The sequence below is a fragment of the Arvicanthis niloticus genome, chromosome 7 (genome assembly GCF_011762505.2).
Source record: "Arvicanthis niloticus isolate mArvNil1 chromosome 7, mArvNil1.pat.X, whole genome shotgun sequence".
Classification (NCBI taxonomy): domain Eukaryota; kingdom Metazoa; phylum Chordata; class Mammalia; order Rodentia; family Muridae; genus Arvicanthis; species Arvicanthis niloticus.
In genome coordinates, this window is record NC_047664.1 from 17389576 (window position 1) to 17413320 (window position 23745).

The 23745-nt window shown below is 37.7% G+C and overlaps 1 long non-coding RNA gene across 3 annotated transcripts in view; it reads left to right on the forward strand.

Moving 5' to 3' along the window:
* The window catches only part of LOC143443026 (uncharacterized), a 526104-nt gene that overhangs the window by 360545 nt on the left and 141814 nt on the right, over positions 1-23745 (forward strand). For all 3 annotated transcript variants that reach the window (XR_013111702.1, XR_013111701.1, XR_013111703.1), the window contains exon 3: positions 16033-16184. This is a non-coding gene — a long non-coding RNA (uncharacterized LOC143443026). The remainder of the gene's footprint in view (positions 1-16032; positions 16185-23745) is intronic.

Below are 23745 nucleotides of genomic sequence, written 5' to 3' on the forward strand. Positions count from 1 at the left end.
CTGCTTGATCTGTTTCAGCATAGGTCTAGGATTCTTAAAAATTCATCAACAGTGAAAGTATGGAAATTACTTTGTAAAAACATAATCAGTAGGTTTTTTTCTTTTTTAACCAGATCACTGTTACATAGCTCAACCTTATTGTTTTTGTTTATGACATTAGGGTGTGTCTATGCTTTGTAGATTTGAATAGAAACTATTATGTTCTCCTAAGAAGATCCACATTTTAACATCATTTCATTAATAGTACCTGTGATTATTCAAAAATTCTATCAACCTTTCTTGTGTCTTCCATGTGGTGGCTCCTTTCCCCGCTTCTTAAACAATACTTTATGATCAAATCTTTTCCATAAGTAATTCACACGTTCTTGGGTTGTTTTGGGTGAACTGGAGAATGGTCTTCCTTCTGTGGCAACTCTTGCTCATTAGAATCTGCCTGACTACAACTGTCAGAGGGACAGCACCACGGACAGCAACCCTTGTCTCCTTCAATCTTAGGGAAGTTTTCTTTGTGTCTGTCTCTGCTTAGCCAGCTTTTGTGCTTAAGTGACAATATTTGGAAGGGATAATGCTAGAGAGAAATTACAGGAGAGGCCTTTATGGCACCACACCGACTCTTATCATCCTTCACTTGCACCTCAACCTAGTCAAACACAGAAATTTCACTCCTCAACAATTTTAAAACTTTTAATTAATTTTCAACTTCTACCTCTACTATCAGACCACAGGAAGTATGATCTACTCAAAATATTTCTTCTAATTTGTTCAGACTAAATTTCTTCAACATTTGGCATCTTTGTTATTTTCCTTTAATTCAAGTCAATGAACAAGGCATAATTCAAATGATTTGATATAGTGCCAGGATTAATTAAGAGGAATGCCTAGACTCCTGAGTCACTGGGTCCTGTTTGTTGTTGTCCAACTCAAATGCAACTTGTTCTAACGGTTCTGATTCATTCCTTCTTCACACTTATTTTTTCTGCTGTGACACCAGAGTCCAAGTCTTTATTTTTGTAGATAATTAATTGAAATCCATGAAAAATTGTATAATGAGCTCAGTCATGTGAAAGCTTGGGCATGTGGAAGGTGGCGGACTTGGGCATGCATTTTTTATTTCTTGACCACAGACTCACCCCCATTCTGATCTATTGTAATGTCACTTCTTTGAGATCTAAAACATTAGTAAAAAGTCAAGATGGTTAAAAAGTACATAGTTTATGATCAGACTGAAAAATATCTAATCCAACTACTTCTCAAAGAAATTTCTGAAACATATCAATGTTTTCTTACTCTGTTATTTCCCAATCTTCATTTTTGACTCATCTATTTTTTTGCAATCAGAATTTCTGAGCATCATACACTATCTATTCTGAATAAGCAACTGGTCCTGTCTGCTTGAATTTAGCAGCTGTTTAATATTAAATAAAAATCAGATACACTCATGAAACCAAGAACTCTTATTCAAGTGTCCTGATTCATAGTTTATACTCTCTCTCTCTCTCTCTCTCTCTCTCTCTCTCTCTCTCTCACCCTCTCTCTCTCTCTCTCTCTCTCTCTCTCTCTCTCTCTCTCTCTGTGTACATTTATATGCATGTACACTTGAGCATGTTTGCAGCATATGGCCACAGGTTGTGTGTCTGTGTGTGTGCGTGTATGTGCATGTATATGTACATGTTTATGAATGTATACCTGAGTATGTTTGTAGCATATGGCCGCAGGTTGTGTGTGTGCCTGGGTTTTTCCATGTGTGCATGTGGATGGGTGTGCATGTGTGTGTGTGTGTGTGTGTGTGTGTGTGTGTGTGTGTGTGTGTACATATACATACATATATATCTGAGCATGGTTGTGGTATGTAGTCACAGGTTGGTGTCCGGTGTCTTCCTCAATTGTTACCCACCTGTTTTTAATGAAACAGAGTCTCTTATCAAACCTGAAGCTCACTGTTTGCCTTGATGAGTTGGTCACAAGACCACAGAATCTGCCTATCCCCATATCCCCAGAGATGGAACTATGGGCATGAACTAACACAGAGATATATTTACATAGATGCTGGAGGCTTTCTTATATTTGAGCCAAGTGTAGTGAGTCATGTCTCATGTCTTTAATTACAGCACTGGGTAGGAGAAAATTCAGGTAGATTTCTGTGAGTTCTAGGCCAGCCTGGTCTACCTAGTAAGGTTCAGCTATGCCAAGCCTACACAATAAGATTATGTCTCAAAAAGCAACTACAACAAAAGCAGATAATAAGATCTTTGTGTGGCAAACATTTTTTTTTTGAATGAGCCATCTCTTCTACCCTGATTACCCAGTTTTTAAGAGACTTTTCCCCTGTACTCTCTTTATGTTCTTGACTTTGCTAATAGAGATCTGTGACATGTGACTGACTGTGTGTGCTTGCCTCTGCTCTAAACTGCTCTAATCTAAAAGAGATATGTACATTTTTTACATTGGAGAATTCTTAAATGAAAGACTGACATGGTTCTGGGGTAGGTCTAATTTCAAACATAAAATTTAAAAGCATCAGAACAGCACAGCTGCATTCCTCATCCCTCCCTTTCTTTCTTCTCTTTCTTCTTGTTTTCACATTTAATGCAGTAGCCTGGGCTCACGGTTTGTTTGCCCATTTCTTAAAACATTCATTACTTAATTTTAGTGTGTGTGTGTCTGTGCGTGCGCGCGTGCGCATGTGCAAAGTGTGCTCATGAATTCCTGTGCACACAGAAACCACAAGAATGGGATTGCTCTGGAGTTGAAGTTGCATGCATTTGTGAGCTGCCCCACATGGTGCTGGGAACCAACCTCAAATCTTCTGCAAGAGCAGCAAGTGCCTTTAACCACTGAGCCGCTTATCTAGTTCAGTTTTGTTGTTGTTGTGCTTTGATTTTTGTTTGTTTGTTTAATCATTGTTTCTGTTTTCCATCAAGGGTCACAGCTAACCATATCCACTGAGGCTTCTGAAGAATGCTGACTTGTCTTGTGAGAGTTTTACCTCACACAAGGGAGAAATTAGTTGATAAGATCTACCTTGTTCAGATTTATTGCTTTAGCATATTTCATGCTAAAAATATTTTTTCTACCATCTGCCAAGATTAGCACTCTAGTGGTATAATAAATTTACTCACCCTGTTTCTTTGATGTAGTTTGGAACCAACTTTATGCTTTATTCAGCCTAATTGAAAAGAAGATAAGATAAATGACGCACTTTGAATTTCCTCTCAGATGTACCATTGTTCACTACTTCAACAGAGGATGAACACATCTGACTGTAATCTTAGTGTTTCAGTAAAATAAAAGTTCCCAAGGCAAAAATTCAGCATTAGCTATGTCACCATCCAACAGCCTTTTGTAGAAAATATTTAACAGTGCTGTGACCTCAAATAAAATACTGCTCTCCATTAAAATGCAAAGCTGGTGACTGTTCTTCCAATAGATGCCATGGCAAGAAATATTGTGGAGTGATAATACAGCACTTAATATTTATTTACATCTGAGGCTCCAACCAAAGGCCAAATTTAGATTTTGCTACATTTTTGCTTTTCTGAAAAAGTTTGATTTTCATCTTTTCTTTAGTTTTTTACCTGGTTTAAGTTACTTCTTTCTCTTCACTATGTTTAAAGAAATCTATTATGTGTTAGATGGCTAAAGTCAATCCTGCATAGCTCCCTCCATCTTTGATCCTGGACTTGGCCATGGGACTTGTTTTGGCTGAGATTTCAACACTAAGTATGACACAAGCAAGGGCGTTTGAAGTCTTTGCAAATCGGGACTCAGCACAGAGCCAAGATCTTGTGCTAAGAAGCATGGGCTTCAAGCATGAACTGAACCAGGAAGACACCAGTGAAGATGCCAAACCAGACCTCAAGTTTACACAAAGAAATACAATTAAGCAAAGCTGAAAGCAGGAGAGGTGAGCCGTTCTAGGGAAAAGCATGTCAATTTGTTGTTCAGTTCCAAAAGCCAGCCCTAAAAGCATACATACAAATAACATTGTATGTACTCATGAGGTCATATTCAGGAATATATATGCATTATGTATGTACAAATATATGTATATGTAAATGAAAGCAATAACAATTGATAAGAAAGAAGTTGTTCATTTGAAGGAGGTTTGTATGAGAGGTTGGAATGAGGGAAGAGATGGTGGAAATTTTGTAATTAAAATACAATTTAAAATGTGGAGCATGGACTTGCCGATCAGAGACAAGCGGCTGAGTTGACAGCAACTGTTAAAAGGGGTCATCTTTGATCAGATAATCCTGCTTGAAATACCAGTGACTACCTGACTGAAAATCCATGGTGACCCTGGGTGAATTCACTAGTTAATTTCCATTAGAATTGTTTACCTGTAGAGTAACACATTTATAAGTAAAGCTGGGCATTATGACCTTAGAAATTAAAATGTAATTGTTAAAATATGCATAAAATGTAAGTTTTTTATTAGTTTTTCATACAACTGATAAAGATGCATAAAAGCTTCTCCAAGGTCAACAGACATTGAACTTTGTGGTTAAGATGAAGACAGATAGGGAAGGTCAGACGTGTGTCCACATGGATGTTGAGACGTGCAGTAGAAGAAATAACGACGAAAAGCATGACAATCAAACACACTGGTAATATTTACAAGTATCGTTCGCCTCAGATTTCTTAACCTTAAAATTGATATGGATAAGCCTAGTTCGTAAGAACTAAATAATCTATATAAAGCACTCAGGACAGGGATTGGCACACAGAAAGAGTAAAGCATGCAGTTCATCTAAGTTATTATCAACTTGAGCTAGCTGAGTAGCAGCATATGATTATGATCCACGATGAAGAAGAGTGTCTGCAGCCATGTTAGTTACCCCTGAAGTTAAGACATGATGAGCAAATGAGTAGACAGTCTCTAGATTTACTAGGCAAGAACATGTCCTGCCCAGCTGCAATGAGCTCACTACAAGTCAGCGATTGCCCTATTTATACCCTTCACAAGAAGGTTAATTTTGAGTTTGGCTAACAATTCTGTTAGATAACTGGTTTGGGCAGAAATAGCTTAGTGCCCAAATTTATGGTTGGAACTCTATATTATCAGACATGAGAAAAAGAAAACATCTATTATTATAAATAGTACATGTATCTGGTGCTGTTTCCCCATGCCTAGCAATCTTCCCAATAAAATAAGAACTATCAAGAAATGAATGTGTTGTGTCAATTTGTTGAAAATAAGTAAAAACAAAAACAAAAGATTAAACTATCTTTTCCTTCTGATGACAATCTGATGAGGGTGGAAGTCTATACCTGAGAAATCCTCGATGCGCAACATAGGTGAGGTGAAATGGAGGAGTCCCCTGTGTGTAACTAGAAATGATGCCTTTAGTCACCCCAAAGTGTAAACTTGAACATTCCACTATGAATTAGAACCATGGCTATGAAACTCATGTTTACAAGAGGAAAATTTTCATCAATCCTTGAGCTCGACTGAAATGCAACAACTGTGCTTGGAGATACATCCTCCATTATCCCTACCCTCTGCCTTTCTTCTTCCCTCTTCTGAGTGAGTGGGAGGGAGTCACAGCTGGAAAACATGGGAGAGATTGTATCCTAGAGTTTTTTGTTTGTTTTGGTTTTTTTTTTTTTTTTTTTTTTTTTTTTGGTACAGCACTACCAATTTTACCAGTTGAAGTCCTTACCCTTTCTTTGTGTCATCCTCAATTTGGGAAACCTTTTTAATAGGAAGATGTGAACTCAAAGGCTTTCATTTGTTTGTAAAAGCAGCACTACCTGGTGGTTTAGAGTCTGGCTGTGGGTTCTGTAAATAAAGACTTAGTTCCCGTCCACAAAGTATTTTCTAAAAGTATGTCATTGTGCGAGTTAGTTTCTTTGAGGTTCAGACTCATATATGCTACATACAGCTAATAATGCCCACATCACAGGAAGGTTTAGATGATTAAATTATTTTATATGTAATGTAGACACTATATAAACAGTGCTATAAAACCATGAGATAATCATTTCATTTATGAAAGAATGCTGGGCTATTTCATGAAATTGTATGCAGTGACCCACCCTTCCTACTCATGGGTAACTGGCATAAAACACTGATTAAGACAAAATTTATAGGCGATATTATACAACACAGATCTTACTGGATGCTGAGCTCAAATGTGTGCACACAAATACAATTCCTATACCATCCTGATATCAGCAAGTAATGAGCTAAACTGATGTTTTCAGTATGTAGCTTGTTGAGAATGAAAGGTTCGGGCATATTTGGATTCGTTGTGGCATGCTATTGTTAGAGAAGACAGAAGCAATGACTCCCAGCCTGATCTCTTCAAACGTGTGCAGTCCAGCATGGTAGGCACCTGCCACATGTAACTCCTTCTGTGCTCTTCTTGTAATTAGTATGAACTGAAACATGTCAGAAGTATAACGTAGACACCTGTTTAGGGAGTCTTAGAATGAAAAATAAGTATAAAATGATATATTATTAATTGTGTATTGATTGTCTGTAGAAACGATACCATTTGTGATTTACTAAGTGAAATGAGAAATTAAAAGTCATTTTACCCTTAAGTTTTTTTTTTCAATATGGTCAAAAGAAAATTATAATTTACCCATGAGTTCACATAGGGCTGAAATTATGTTTCTAATGAATGGCATTGTTGCAAACAATGCGTATTAAGTATAGGGATATAAAGTTCATTGCTCAGTGTAGCTCAGCTCTATCAAAATGCAGACATGACCCCAGGGCTCCTGGCCTGATATTTCAGTCTGTGACTTCCCCAATACCATGGTTCTTTTGTTTGTGACTTTTGACTATAGAGTAGGAATTGGATCCCCTGAAAATGGGCTTCTTCAGAAAGCTTTGCCAGTTACTTTTCTGGCCAGCCATGTTGTGTTTTCCTTGCTGCACTGCCCTGGATACTGTGCTGCTATCTGCTCTCTGTGCTGGGTACAGGAATTGGTATTGTATCTAAAACAATTGCTGTTATTAACAGGTTAAGCTGCTGGGATGTTAAAATAAAGGCTGCCCAGCTTTAGTGCGTTTTGTTGTAATCATCTCCCAGATGCCTTGTCGGAAATCAATTCAAGTTCAAAACTGGCTGGAATTGGGAGGTCAAGGCTTTGGCAGACTAAATATTTTATCTTCTGCTCATGTCTGAAGCTTTTAAAGATGTGGGCTGGGGCTTCTTTCTCATACCCCATCTGGACAAAGATGATTGGCTTTGCCATCTTGCCCAGGTTAGGACAAGGTTAAAATCAATTATAATCAATTATTAAGAGTCTTCTGTGGCTACGTTGCTTAAAAGGGGATTTTAAAAGTTTCTCAGTTCTGAAACATGCATATCTTAGTTGCTGCTGGATATGTTGTTATTCTGGAATGCCAAATATAGATATTATCAGCTTCAGAAGTAAATACATAGAATTTCTCCCTCCTATTTCCCCGATGCTTAGGTTTCAGGACAATGGGGGAAAATCCTCCTGAAAGCTAAGATAACCATCATCGCTGCACTGAGCTGAAAAATCTTGTTACCTTCTCATATGTATTAGAAGACTAGAGCTATTTATAATTTAGTCACATTGTCAAATTATTTCCCAGGAATTTGCTGCAACGCTTTCTGTGTTTCTTATGAGCTTGCTCGCAGTGTGCGGGTGCATATGTGACCGCTCTGAGTCTTGTCAGCTGAAAGAGTCACTGAGTTTGAATTCCACAGTGATTTTGAGACAAGCTAGATCCAGCTCTCCATTTTATGATATGAAACAGAGATTTGAAGAATTTAAATGACTTTTCCAGATTCTTGCCCATCTACAGGGAGAGGTGCACTAGGTACTTCCTAAAAACACAAGGCGTCTATATAGCCAAATGAATGTTTGTCTTTTGAACAACTTTTTCATTCGTAATGCTCTGAGAAGAAAACCTACTCAGCCAAACTGAGTGTCACTCTGAACCTTGAACCAGAATATTCATTCAATATAGAGAGTGTAATTACAAAATGTCCTCAAAAGGTCACTTAGCTTTATTCATCACCTTGAGTCCATGAATGAAAATATCTGAAATTTTCAGGTTTTATCCAGACCCAATATGTTCAAGTTCAAAATGTTGCTAGGAAAATATGCTATTTTAATTTTTGTCTGTGAAGAAGGAGAACTCTGGCAAATTTAGTTGGAATTTCTCCATGGACATGTCCATTGGTGGAAAGTGTGTATCACCTACTGCTCAAGAAAAAGCCATAACTAACAAACAATCCAATCCCATGTTTATATTCTCCTTATAATGTCCTGAGAAAATCAGTAGACTTACTTTGAGGAAAGGGAATCTATTCCATCTATGGACCATGCTTTTGAATTATAGACCATGTTCATCTCACATCAACAAAATGAAAGCCCTTCATACTGACTGTTTATTGTTTGCCAGTTTGTGTTGATTATCAAACTTGAATGGGGTATATATATATAAAAAAAACTTTATAAAGTGAAATCACACAAGATTACAGATAGAGTGACTATATACAATATACAAATCAACACAATATAAACTCAAAATTTAACCCAGACAGGCCTGGCTTTGTTTCTTGTTGACCGTGAATATGTTACTTACTTTCTCATGCTTCATGTAACAATAGCCTTAATGCATATCCTTGGAGTACTTTAAATGAGATGTCTGTAAAACTCTTACCACCATCTTGGTGTATGACAAGCTCTCAATCTATTCTGCTTGTCATAGTGATGACAATCACAGTTACAATAGAAACAGCAGTAACCATGTGGGTAGCATGTGTCTTCCAGTTTCTAACAGTATATAAATTTCTTAAAGATCTATCTTCACACATATGGGATAAAAACTGTTACACATACAAATTTTGTTCAGGTCAAAAGTTTCAGATTAATTTTCACTGGTTTATTTCCCAGGCACACAATGGAGATGATTGAACCCTTCAGACCTTTCTATGTTGAAAGACCACATTGTTTGGGTAGCTCAGCTAAATCAAAAGTTATTCACTGCATGTTTGAGGAAGACCTGACTCAGATATTCCAAGGTCTCATTGATTAGAATTATTACTCTTTCTTTCTATAGTTAATTTGTCTATTGAAACGTATGCGATAATAAGTTTCAAGGACCTTTGATTTTGAAAAGCAGCATCATGCTGTGGCTAAAACATCTGTCAGTGTAGAAGGAGGTAGACTGACTTTTGCTACTTACTTGCCTAACTTTAGGCAAATCACTTTTAACAGAACCTCTGATTCATTATCCGTAAGATAGAGAATAATGTTGTGGGTAATATTTAAAAAGCGGTGCCCAGTCCAGACTGTTCCCAGACAGCCGCTATTTTCCCACGGTTCCGGCTCAGGACCACCGGGTCCGACTATCTAGAAACACTGACCCTGGCACACACGAGACTCCAGCGTGGGGGATGGCTCTGCCAATCCCCTACACTGTCTCCACAAAGCTAGATTGATCCCCAGGCAATACCCGCCATGCCTGCACCGTGGTACCCAGTAGAATGAAGACTCTTAGCGCTTAAAGGTTATCCAATTGGTTCATATATTTGGAAATGCTCAATTAACAAGATGCCTGCACAATTAGAATTGTAGACCTATTATCTAACCTTGATATTAATAACTACCTCTGCTAGAGACACTCGGACATCCTTCGCCATCTTCTCTCCTCCTCCCTCTCCTTCTCCTTCCCACTTTTTGCTCCTCCCACATTAGCTCCTCCCAGATTACTGAGCTTTATTGCAATTGTAGCGGGGAAAATATCCCGCTACCGAATAATATATACTTTCAAATATTATTTTAGGTTTTAAATTAACACGGTACAAGTAAAGCTTATTGCTATGTCTAGTACACGTAGGTGCTTCTTAAGCGGCAACTACTATTTTCATATTTTTATTCATCCACTCATAAATTATAGCATTTATTTCAGTGCAGTTAATAAGTATTTAAATTATACCATATTGCCAGTCCACAAGTATTGATTGATTGATGACTTTATGTCCCCAAAACTGTGCTACATGGGTATGGCTTTTTGAGCAGAGAGGCATCTTTAAAGAACGATTTGTCGAGCACTGGAGGGGGCAGTTACTGAGTAGAAGGAAAGAGTCAAACTCCATTGAATTCTGTAACATACTCATAGTTTATCGATTCCTCTTGGGCTTGGTAGCTTTGGCTACTGTTGTTGTAGCAACAAGATGATTCCACATGTAGAAGCTGTATTAGAGTTGCTGACACCTTTGTTGTTGGTTATGTAACTGGTCCATTTAGACACTTCAACCACCTTGGATTGCCTGAAGAACCTACTGTAGTAACTTCCCAGCTAAGAGAAGAACCTGAAAGTCTCCACCGGCTTGAGTGATGACATGGAGACAGGGAAAAAAGCTCCAGTCCTCCATTCTCACAGGCACCCTACAATGGCTTGATGTCTACTTCCCTTGCCTGGGTATAGAGTCTTATTAATTAGTTTTGCATCTAATAGGAGGAACACTGAGCATTTGCAATATGCTTGATGTTTGTTGCCAAATAAAAGCTCACAGTCAGAAGCTGAGTATGCTGTCCTTGCACTCGACAGCATGTATTCTGGTTCAGTTTGGATCTACTGTCTTAGTACCGGTCATGGGAGCATACAAAGCAGTAAAGGAAAATGAATAACTTGTTTGGTTTTCTTTGAGCAACAAGCGTTTTGGAAGAGTGGGTACCACAGAGGTCCCTGATTTCCTTTACCTCTGTGAAAGAACACCCTATGCCTTAAATAATGATTCATGTAGCATGTGCCATATTCAGAGTAAACACAGAGAATAACGCTTCTATTTATTCTATATAGTGAAAATAGAAATCTGGAAACAGCATCTGCTTCGCATTTAAATGTATTTTTCTAATTATTTAGATGTATAGAGGCATCAAGCCAGATTTCAATCATTAACAAAGGTCTTGAGCTATATAAACAAAACCTCTTTCCTAGAGCCACTGGTTCTAACAGAATGGTGGCTTAAAGACCTTAACATGGCTTTTAACACAAACTTGTTGTAAAGCCTGGGTCATGAAAAAAGATAACGTTTTTGCCTTTTTAAAACAAGTTTGAAAGTACAGGAAAAATACTGCTGGAAATATATTTCAGGAGACCTAGAAACACCATGCAATTAACTTCAGTTCAGTCACTGTCTTTTCTGGAAATTAAATCCTGGAATTGGGAGTTCTGCCTCTGTTTTTATCAGAGAAGCATAAAGACACTGGTCCTTCAGATGACTTGATTGGATTTCTTCTTAGGAGCTTGTGGGAGAAGCAATGTCTCAAATATCAACCTTTATAATCACGGCTTCCTTCATTTCACAACTCACAAAGCAGACTACAATAAAGAAAACCAGTTCCTCAAACCTGGAAGCCACTCAAAAATACACAGAAAAGATATACCTTAATGTAACAGAAAAAATATACAGAAAAGATATACCTTAATGTAACAGAGAAGATAATTAAACATTTTTTTTACCATAAAAGGCTCTGAGAACCTACTAACCTTCTTAGGAGCTACTTACGGCATGAGTTTATGTTGCAGATCTGTGTCTTCTGTATTATCTGATGTGCATAGATTGTCCCAGAACCAATAGGAAGATAGAGTCGGGAAAGCTCAGTGCAGAACATTTGCCTACAAGGAAATGGAGTGGGAGTGAAGACCAGAGTGCATTGGCCTGTGTTGGTTTAGAATGATGTTTGCAGGCCATGTTGAAAACAAAGCTGTCCCTACTTATGATGATCTGTCCAGGCATCTGCTATCCTGTTCTTTGGTTTATCCCTCTCACCCCATTCTGAGAAGCTACACTGCCCAGTCCTCACATCAGATACATTTATCTCTTGTCTGACAGTTTTCATTAAATCAGAAAACTTAGAACTTGGGAAAAATTGAATTTTGTGTTGCTTTCAAACTTTATATTTATAGATATGAATGTAAAACTTTTAAACAACTCACAAAACAGTCCACTCCTGTGTCCATTACCTTCCCCGTCTTTCCTGTAAGCAGTCTCCTCCCTCTTCCATGCCACCCACTTTAGTCTTACTTTACCAGCTTTCTAACTTACCACACACAGATCCCTCTCTGATGTATAACTGAATTAAGGTCAAGAGTTTATACTTCAATTTTTTAATGATTTATAATCCGTCCATTTTCAGAAAGAATATTTGAGGCCAGAATAATAAATGACAGTGGGATTTACATGGGCATTTTTAATCTGTATTTGGTGCATACTCTTTTAGGCTATACATATTTCCATAACTCTGAATGAGATCATACCAGGATTTTTTTTGTCCAGTGTAGAATTCACAAAATTGCAGAAAGTAAACAAGAAGGAATTCATCATTATTTATAACATCACCAGTGACACATCTGAATGAGGACTGTATTCTTGCAAAGTTAAGATCATGATTCTGCTAATTATGTTGCTGTGTATTTATTTAAAGGTTGTTTTTCTGCTCTGGAGGGATAAGAGTTAGGGGTGTTAGAGAAGATGGATTCTGTATTACTGTGTGAGTTGGGGCTAATCGTGACCACCGTGAGTTCTGGATTCTATTTTAAAAGGGATAACAAATCAATTATGGGTTCCTTGTGAGAGCTGATGGACATGGAAGTGCTTAGCAGACTGAAGTCATTGTAGATCATGCAGTCGGTGTGGGTAAATGCTCACTTGAGTTGTTTCCGTCTCAGCTTCATCCAGGAAGAGACCAGGGCCTAGCTCTCTGGGATGCTCCAGGAGCAGTGCTTTATTGTGTTTGGGCTTTATTTATTGAATGCATTTAAATGAGTGATCATTCTGAGAGCAGGGTCATTCAATTTGACTTCACAATAGGGTGATGGGTGAGACTGGAAGACACATCCTCAAACACATTATCCAGAACAAGGAAAACAAAACCAGTTTTCAAAAGTGACTCATCTTTAAAATATCATAGCAGTTTTGAAATATTTCATTCATTCATTTTCACAGCAAATTCCTAATTGAGAATGGCATAAAACACTTTGCAGAGAGAGGCAATCATGACCTGGGAAATTAAGTGGAGTAATTTACAAATAGGCTTTTGTCTGGCAGGAGGTTTAGCATGCTCAGGATTTGCCTGTGGGTTATGTTGGCAAGGCATGCACCTGCTTCTCTACACCATCAGTAGTATATAGATATTTGAGTTCCCAATATGCTTTAAAAATGGAAACCAGTTTCCCATATGTTTTCTCCTGGGTCCACATTACAAAATCTTTTAAAGCACTGTCCTTCCTAAAACAAATAGTATCCCTTTCATGCTTCAGTTTCCATCTCATTTGTCTACTGTCTGTCCAGTTTCCTGACCACATGGATATGCAAGGATGGAGTAAACATAAGAGTTTAGGAGCCATTCCAGCATTGTCTGAGACAGTCACCTGGACCTCCATCTAGACTCAGTTCCTTATTTTAATTTTATAATTACTGCTGCTTTCCTTCTTTAAAATATCACATTCATTCAACCCAACTTAAGGATGAAACACACACACATACATACAACACACACACACACACACACACACACACACACACACACACTGCTATCTGAAGAAAGCTCGTACAAAATCAAGTAAAATTCTTCATTCTGCCCTTTGCTAGCTGGAATAGCTGAGTCTGATAACAGCAGGTGTTTCACAGGGTTCTCGAAGGCGGTAAAGCAGGCTTATAATCCCATTCTGAGAGAACAGGGTACTGGAACCCTTTGTCACTAACATTTGTCAGCATCTATGACAGAAATTTTACCATCTGACATCCTTCCCTAACTCTCAGCCTGTAAGTGTGTAGTGAATCTCAACTCACACAAGGAGGATGAAAAGGGCTGAGCCAAACCCTGTTAACAAAATAGTCCCCTGAAGGGCTGTAATATTGCTCAGTGCTAATATCATCCCTCTGCATTTTATCTTGTACATGAGATCTGGCCTAATTATCATTTTCTTCTGCAGTACACTTTAGACCATTGTGTTTCTGTGTCCCTGCCTAGTTCATTAAGCAGGGTTTTACAGCTCCTCCAGTAACAGGATTGCTATTGACACTTTCATTAGACCCATAATTCAAATGCTTGTCTGCCTTCCAAATGGAAGCCTCTGAGTCCAGAACCACAATCTGGCCACCGACCGTATGTTGGCTTTTAGAACTGTCGTAAACTCATCATCACATTCAAGTTCTTGAAGGGTCAAAATCTGCTTCCTCAGTGAACTGTCTTCAGCCAACAAATAGTCAATGTGTTCTCCAAGATAGCCAGCCAAGTTTTCTCCAATGCTCTCTGAAAACTCTTCCAGACAGTTCTCATTATAGTGTGGCTGTAGCACCAATAATCATTGTCTGGATTTAAATATAAATGACTTGCTTCATTCATTCATTTAATCATTTCACTATTCAAGACCAATACACCAAATAGTATGATGTTATAGCAATTGAAAGTTGAATAAAATGGTCCCTGCCGAGTAATATTCTGTAGACCAATAGGTGTGTATAGACATAATGATACAATCAGTCGAATGGGAAATAGTCACTACTAGAATTCCAGAAATGGGAACAGCTATGATATAGATGCCTGTACTTGAACTAATAGCTATTCTCAATTTATATTTTCTTATACTGGCTCAAATAGAAATAGCTTCCACTGTATGTAAAACTATGTGGATACATATATGAAATATGTGGAATGTATCCCAGAAGGCAAACTCAGGAGAAGATAATGACATCCCTGTAGAATGGTCCCCATAGAGAATGGAGGAAGGTGATGCTGCATTAGATAATTGTTTTAGCAGTCTACCTTTAGAAAGGTAGCCTTTGTGTAGAAGCATTTGCTTTTTCTCTCTAATGATGTTTAAGAAGGTCAATGCTAATATCTCATTTAATTGACAAAAATAAACAACTTTATTTAGGCATGCATGGTAGACTTAAGACATGTCTGCTTTGGGTGTCTTTAGAGCTAAACATTCCAGCCTTAGCCAAGATGCAGTAAATATTAGTAGATCATGTCACATCAGCGATTAGTTGAGGTTTTCACTGCTTAGAGGCCTTTCACTATTTAGCAATGTATGTTAATACATTGTGAGTTACATATTTTAATGTAGTTAGTTATGTTTGATGTAAGAGGCTGTGAATTAGATGGATACACTGCTTTAATAAAAGATAGATAAGAAATAGACAAGACAAAACATCATGGTCACATGTTTTTGATTCCAGTCCTTTATGGTCTTGACCACATATTGGACTCCCTATCTTACTTGGTCTCTTCTAATGAAGCCAGTAACTAGATTGCTGTATTACAATGTCCCTCTGCTGGACTGGGTTCCACCTCAGTCACCGAGCAAAAGAAGGATGTGAGGCTGCATGGCATTCAATGGTCCACAGTGTCACATGACCTCATGGTGTGGCACCACTTCTCTGCTATTGAAAGAGACTTCTGCATTTTTCCCAGGACATTTTATTTTATGCTTATGCCTTCCTAAACATGTTCAATTGTGTGACATAGGTCAACGACAGTTTAGGGTTTAGAAATTGTAGCTTGGAAATCACACTCACTAATACCTGAATCTGTCCATCTGACATGCTATAGCTTATCTGAAGCCTGTGCAGAAGAGTGATTTGCAGTCTCTTCCCTTCTCAGTTCAAGTGGCTTCACTCACTTTAAGCCAGATATTCAGGCCCCTTCAAAAGCCTCCAGAGTAAAGGACAGGAAGGAGGCTTATGGAGTCTTCCAAAACTGTGGCCTGCTCCTGCTACTCCATCCAAATCAGTACCTCTGTCTTTAGTATTTCATTTTAAAATCACACATTCTTCCTTCCATGCAACCAGTAAGGGGGATTTTTGTCACATAGTCTCCAATCCAGATGGCTCTTTTGTGCATCTATACATTTAATTGCACTCTGACCAGGAGGAGAGCCAGCCAGGAGTCTCTGCAGAATGGGGAGAGGACATAATGTTTACTTGAATGCAGGCCTCCCTCGTATTGAGTTATCTTCTCTCATCTTCCATAACCTCAGGTTGTTTAACTATATTCTGTTCTTTTTTTCCCCTTTTCACTCATAAGGACCTACCAGTTTGGGCTTCTTCCAGGAGCAGAAAACCAATTATAAATATGAAACAGATTTCACTACTGGAACCAAACTCCACATCCAAAAACAACAAACTTTTCGACCAAGAGTATCTGTAATACTAACAGCAAGATCAAGGACTTAAGAGGTAAATAAGCCCGAAGGAGAACATCCTTTCCTATGGTAATACATGGAAGGTATTCTAAGCTAAGGAAGACTCTACCTCAGGTATATGTTACAAGATGGAAGTTTATGGTTTTGTTTTGTTTTTTTAAGTCAAGGGCAAAAAAACCCAAACTGGTCTATATGGTTTTATGTTTTGGTGTGGTTAGCTAGCTGTTACCTACGTAATTATTATGGTGGATTCTGTTTCAAAGCTTGATTATGGGAAGGGCTGATTTTCACAGTAAGGGAAACAGATACCACAAAGACAACACACATACACACACACAAACAAACACACACATACATACACACAAACACACACATTCATGGACACAGAGAAAGTGGGCGGGAGAGGGAGGGGGCTAGACGGAAAGACAGAAACTGAGAGAGAGAGACAGAGAGACAAAGACAGAAAGACCAACAGAAAGACAGACTGAGAGATGGAGTCAGAGAGAAAGACATAGAGACAGAGACAGAAAGACAGAGATGGAGATATAGACACACAGAGAGACAGATAAGTATATAGTCTCTTTTGACCTATTAAATAAATTTCTAATTAGCCTGTGTCTAATTTATCCTGTCAGGGAGAGTCTATGAGTTGCCAGATTCATTCCCTGGGCTTTTGTAGAAGAAAATCTGAAGACTGGAGAATGGATAGAGAACAAAAGCTATGATGACCTACTCTCAGGAGAAAAGCAGTGATCTTAGAATATAACAACAAAAGGTTTTCTGTCGCTCTGAGAGAAAGGGCAGAGGTAGTGGAGAGAAAGGGAGTTGGTATCCGAGTGTGAATGTGGAGACTCTAGTGAGGGAGAAAGGATGAAGATTTCGGGGGCTATGGTGGTGATTTTGAGAGAGATGTTTGAGAGTGAGCTGTGAGTATGAGCTCACACAGTAAGCTGTTCAGAGGGGTTAGAAAAGAGGGGGAGGTAGGAGGTGTTAATGGTAATTGGCATGAATGGTATTCTTAGCGTTTGATTTTCTCAATGAATGAGTGACAGACAGGCTTCTCTATTTATACATGAGATGTCTCTTCAGGTCTGAATGCATGGGTACACCTAATGTGATGATTTTACCCAAAAATCAAGCATCCCCTGAGTACACTGGCAATGAGATACTTTAATAACAGGCTTCATAATATCTTCCTAGGTGCAAGCTTTCCCTTTTCTTTTGTTTGTTTGTTGGTTTGTTTGTTTTTTGTTGTTTTTGTTTCTCCTCTAATGAACAAATAGCCTAGGTTGTAAAGTTCAGATCACTGTAGTAGATGCCCTGAGAGCTAACACTGAGGGAGGAAACACTAGCTACTTTTGGACGTCAACCTGTGTAAGGTAATAATTCACCCTAGCTCAAAGCACAGAACAATGGAGTCATGTGTTCTGCACAGATTACTTAACATTTAGGCATTGACTGCATGTCTACAACATTAAGACTTTAGAAACATCTCCCTTGTAGAGTTTTTCATTAGATAAGAAATGGAAAACTTCATGGTGGGGAACAACCATCATTGCAGTTGCTGCTGTTGTTTTTTTGTGGTTGTGACATTGTTTGTTCTGACACTCAGATTGCTTATTTGTTTGTTTGTTTGTTTCAGTCTCTAAAATGAAAAGATAAAAAAAATCCCTCCATAGTTTCTATTTCTAAAATACTATTTCTGAAACTCCTAGGTTTGAGAAACTCTCCCACAAACAGCATGCACCAGCCCTTGAAGAAAGTAGTTATCAGTTAATACAAATTCTCAGGTTATTTGAAAAAGCCACTCTGGGGAGGGCTTAGAATGCACTTAGCATGTACCACTTGAGTTTTGCTGAGGACAGCATGAGCCCTAAATAAGGAAAGGAGTTGAAGCTTTTCTCTTTAAGTCTATCAACTAAACCCCACTTGAGCTATTTGGGACTCACCTGTAGGTGCAGGGTATTGCTTAATAATTATACCCTACTGTGAGCATCCATGGAGCCTGAAAGGATGCATATTCTTCTTGATCCCACCTCCCCTTGTCTTAATTCTGCTTTTACATATGTAGCATCCCAAGGTCTGCCACAGGACTAGACTGACCTCCTTTGAAATCGTCATAGCTGTGCTCAGTCCTTGATGTGGTTGGTAGCATCTTGGTCACAGGAATGCAATACTGAAGGAACTGTTAGTTGGTCCTGTGGTATATCATAGTCTTTAAATAAATAAAATTAAAAAAGAAAGAAAGAGAGAGAGAGAGAGAGAGAGAGAGAGAGAGAGAGAGAACAAAAGAAAGAGAGAAAGAAACAAAGGAAGAAAGAAAGAAATCAACATTGTTCTGAAAGAAACGTAGTTAAAATTCAGAAAGACAGATTCGTTAATTAACTTAATAAAATTACTAATGGAAGCATTTTAACTGCTAAATTTAATTTACTTGTCAAGATATCAGGCTACAAAGAGAAGGGAAGAGTCGGAAGTCTGCTTCCCATTATGATGTACTCTACTATAGAATAAATTTGCTTAAAATGAAATATATCACCAAAAGCCATCAATGACATCTTAATTTGGAACAGCCAGTTGAAAAGTAATTAGACTATGAAGCAATCAGTTCTAGTAAATCAGTGTTTTCCCTTACATAAACATACATTTTTTTTCTATTTATACCAAAAAAAAGACTAGACATACAGGTAGTAAGCAGGCAGAGACTGGCTCTTTTGACTGTCAGTGTTTCTACTTACATTACCAGGCTGTCAAAACAAAATGTTTTATGATGGGATTAAAAAATGTATATGCATCTGATTTGATTTAGTGTTTATATTTATATGTTGAACTAAGGAGACTTTGCTTATGATTGGATTTTAAAGATTTACATTTGTCTCCTTCTTCCTTCCAAAATGCTTTCCAGATCCACCCGCAGCCCTGACACCTTACTTCAACAAGTAAATTTCAGTCAAATACCAAAGAGCCCCACTCATCTCCCTTGGGTCTTGCCTACTCTTCTAAACAAGAGTGGTAAATGTGGCTGCTGATGAGACACGGTTTAGAGGATGGTACAAGTGGCTAAAACTCTCCTGTTGTTTAATGTCTGAAGATTCACCATGAGCTGTTTCTTACACAATAATCAACTTAGATGTATAATTGACAGTTTATTAGTATTAAAAATGTTCTAATAAGAGAGGTAGGTGACCAGAAAATAATTTATAAATACTTTGGTTTTGGAAATTTGGCCAAGAAGACACAAACCATCCAGGTACAAAAGGACTTTATATAAGGGGACATTTTTTAGTGTGTCTTCACTGATCACTGTAAACCTCAGGAAGGCATTTTCCTTTCCACATTAGAAACACTGAAATAGAGTCTCATGGAGGTTAAGTGTTTTTTGGAAATCCCCAGGATAGTTAATAGGAAGGATGGACTAAAAAGAGCACTTTGGGACTCCTGGTACTTTCTCTGCAACATCTTGTTGTGATGATGGAATACCATCTGTTACCTGTTGAGGGGAAGAGAGGTGTGAGGACAAGAGCTTGAGGATAGATCAATCACCCAGAAAATTATTTATAAAGGAGCTCATTCAGATATTATGGGAGTCAACACTGTCACCAGTCCTGAAAGCTCAGAGGAGGACATGATGAATTATGCCATATAGGACACCAGTTCACAGAGCATCATCTGCTTGGTAACACCTGCCAGTGTTACCAAGTCTTCCACTCCAGTTAGAGAATATCCAGAGAGAAGACAGGACAGTTTCAAAGGACAGAATAGGACACCATTAAAAAATGTGGGGAAATATTTGAAACATGTTTCTGGCATCTGCTAGCATAAAAATCACTCAGCAGCATGCAAATATTTTTACCTTAATAGAATAAATCATTTTCATTCTTTCCATTGCCTATGTAGAAATGTGATCATTGATAACTATGTTACAAGGCCCTGTTTTTCATTGTGAAGCACATTGGAGGGAAATCTAAGACAGACAGTGCAATGGCAATGAATGTGTATTAAGGCTTATTATTGTTGAAGGAGGGAAGTAGTCCAAGAGTATAATTAAAGCACAAAAGCTTCCATTTCCAATGGGGAAGCAAGAGAACCAGGCCCAACACAGGGGTACAGTGCCCCTCTTCCTCCAAGAGCCTTATAAAATGATAGTCTCTTATCCAGAATGGCTGTTCAAGACCCACATCTAACAGGACAGTTGCCCTGGTACTGAAGAAGGCAGGATCTATATAAAAATAGATGTAACAAGTTAAAGTTGGGGGGAGAAAGATAAGAAGCACAAATGTGGGAAATGAGATATTGCTAGGAAAAGAGGTTAAATGGAGTAAGGAAGTCTTTTATAAATGTATCAAGGAAAAAAAAAGAGAGGGAGAGAGAGAGATCCTCAAGAGGAAGACGACCAGGGAGTAAATGAGAAGAGGAGGGCGTGAAATTAATGATGGCCACGATATTGACCTCCTGCTTTAAGTCAGTTTTTAAGAGAAAAATGAGAAGAAAATTTGGACAGCTGGGAGGCAATAATGACTTTTAAAAATCGGTATCGACAAAGAGGATGAAGGGAAATTTAGAAAAAAATTAAGCATAGTGGCATATACTGATTGTAACTTTCAGATAATATGCTTCCCTGAGAATTCGATTCCTTACCTATTAACTATGCGCAGGCACAGAAGGAGAACAATACAGAGCCAGGAGATGTCAGAAATCCCACAAAATGAATTTGTTTTTTATCACAATAAAAATGGCTGGGGAAGATTGAGAAGGCAGACACACACCAGGTCCTCCAAGTATTATGTAATTTAGGACATGTTTTGTTTTGCATTTTGGCTATTTCAGCTTTTGGAAATTAGGATTATATGTTTCTCTTTTATTCAGAGAGAAAAGGGGGGAAATATGTATTGTGGATGCTTTGGAAGTACAAGAAGGCTGTCATGATTTCATGGGAGAAATTCGGAAAGATGATACAGTCCCTAGGTCTGTAAAGATGATACAGGTTAAAGTGATTAGTACAATATATACATAAATGTTTAAAAATCAGAGCATTATGGGAAAAATTGTGTGACAGGAATTTTCAAGTTCAAATAAAGTTTCTAGGTAAAATCCTCAGCCATCCAATTCATTCTGCAAAGCCACTAGATACTTGGGTAATTGTCCTTCAGAGGATTACTATCAGGAAATGAGTTTGTGTGGAATAAAAAAGTACAGATGCAAGTTTTAGAATTTTATAGCAAGCATGGCTAGTGTGAGTGACGTCTTCTGGAAAGTGGTATCTAGGAATATTTGCCTTGATGTCACCCTCAGGTTCCTTCCCTTTGGCTCAGTGGACAGATTGCATTAGTACATTTCCCTTGCTGGTTCTCAGTTTTCCTCATTCAGATTTTCTCTGTTCTTATTCCTATTTCATAATTAAAACAATCCAAGGCTTGTGATAGAACACTCCATAGGCATATGTATCCATTAATCTAGAGACAGAAACTGTTTTTGACTAGAGCAGTAGCAGGTTGATAGTAAGAGGGGTGTGGAAGCAGCTAGTTCCTTTACATAAATCACTTCCATAGACAGCAAAATATGTCAGCCTCTGTTCATTGATGTGTGGCTGGCTGTTTGTATTGTAGGAGGGAAAAAGGGATGGGACACAAAAAATAAAAAAGGAGACAAAAAGCATAGGGCAGCAAAGGCCAACAAGGAAGTTAGAGAAACCATGTAAATATATATATACATATATATATATATTTATATATATATATACATATATATATATATTAAAGATAGCCATATATATGGCCATCTTAATTCAAAGCAAAATTTATAATGTCTATCCAAAAAGTGTACATAGAAAATAGACACCATTAAATATTGTTTCCTATTCAACTGCAAATTTTCTCAGTTCCTGTACTTAAAATGACCTCCCCCTCATCTCTTCTTTACTGAACCAATACCTTTTAGGTTTTGTTTGTTTGATGGATTGATTTTGCTGTGACAAACCCTATGATCAAGAACAACTTAAAGGAGGAAAGGCTTTCAATCCACCACTGAGGAGTTAGGGTAAGGAAGTCAGCAGAAACCTAGAAGCAGGTACTAGGGAAAAGAACTTCTTGCTGTCTCATTCACTCATGTGCCCATTTGTGCTTGGCTAACTTTCTCACACAGTTCAGGTCTACCTCCATAGCAGTGGTACTTCCTACAGTGCGCTGGGCCCTTCTGTATAATTCACAATCGAGACAACCCACTACGGACATGTCCATGGGCCAATCTAATCTAAGCAATTCCTCTCTCTAGTCTTTTCTCAATCTAGACTGTGTTAAGTTGACAGGTAAAGGTAATTCAGACAAAATGATAAACGAATTTGGGGGTTTTCATTGGGAAATTTTCCTTTAAAATAGTGTATTCCACACACCTTCTTCAGTCTTTAATTTCTTTAGTTTTCTTTAATTTCTTAGTTTAATTTCTTGTAAAAATCATTCACACATTCTGGAAAATCATGGCAAACATTTGCCAGTGTTATAGGCAGAACTGAAGCTTCCAGAGAGATACATATGCATATACATATGAAACAGACATGGAAAACATGGCTTATTGTAATGAACATATAGATATCAAAAGGCAAGAAGACAACAGTGTTCACAATAAACAAAATATATAGCAAGCACAAACATGGAAATAGTACATTAAAAACCTATGAAGATTGTCTATTAGTTAGGGTTTTATTGCTTTGAACAGGCACCATGACCAAGACAACTCTTATAAAGACAACACTTACTTGGTGCTGGCTTGCAGGTTCAGAGGTTCAGTCCATTATCATCAAGGTGGAAGCATGGCAGGGTCTAGGCATGCATGGTGAAGAAGGAGCTGAGAGTTCAACATCTTGTCCCAAACTGGAGAAGACTGGCTTCTAGGCAGCTGGGAAGAGAATCTTAAGGTCCATGCCCACAGTGACACATTTCCTCCAACAAAACCAGACTTACTCCTACAAGGCCTCACCTCCAAATAGTGCCACTCCCTGGGCCAAGCATATTCAAACCACCACAAAATCATCCAATGCTAGATTCAAAGGTGAAGGAATAGCCTTAAATATTTCATTTCCTTGGGGGAATTTAAGAAAGAATATCTACAAATGAACTTACATTGAATCCACAAACACAGCAAATAGAACCATGAAGAAGAAAGTATTGAAAGTCAAATACAAAGATAAAAGAATAAAAAAGCCTAAAAATAACAAGAATAGTGGATAAATCTATAGGTACCAGTGAAATATTTTTTATTTTAAATTTTATCTTAATAAATTTATAGGTGGAATTAATCATATATTTATATTACATGTTTGCAATATGATTATAAAAATTGTTCATCCATTTATTTCATTATTTTATTAAATTATAAAAGCTTATCATTTATAATAAAATGGAGACTCTAAAAGCTTAGGCCTGGGGAAAAAATTTTGAGAATAAAAGAAATAGAGTATGTCATGCTTATGTTCCTATAAGTTTGAGAACATCAGCAAAACAAAAATATTTTGCACACAAAAATGAACAAAGTTGAAAATAATTTTAAATAAATAATATAACAGCAACCAACAAGAAAATAAAGAAACTAAATAAATATTG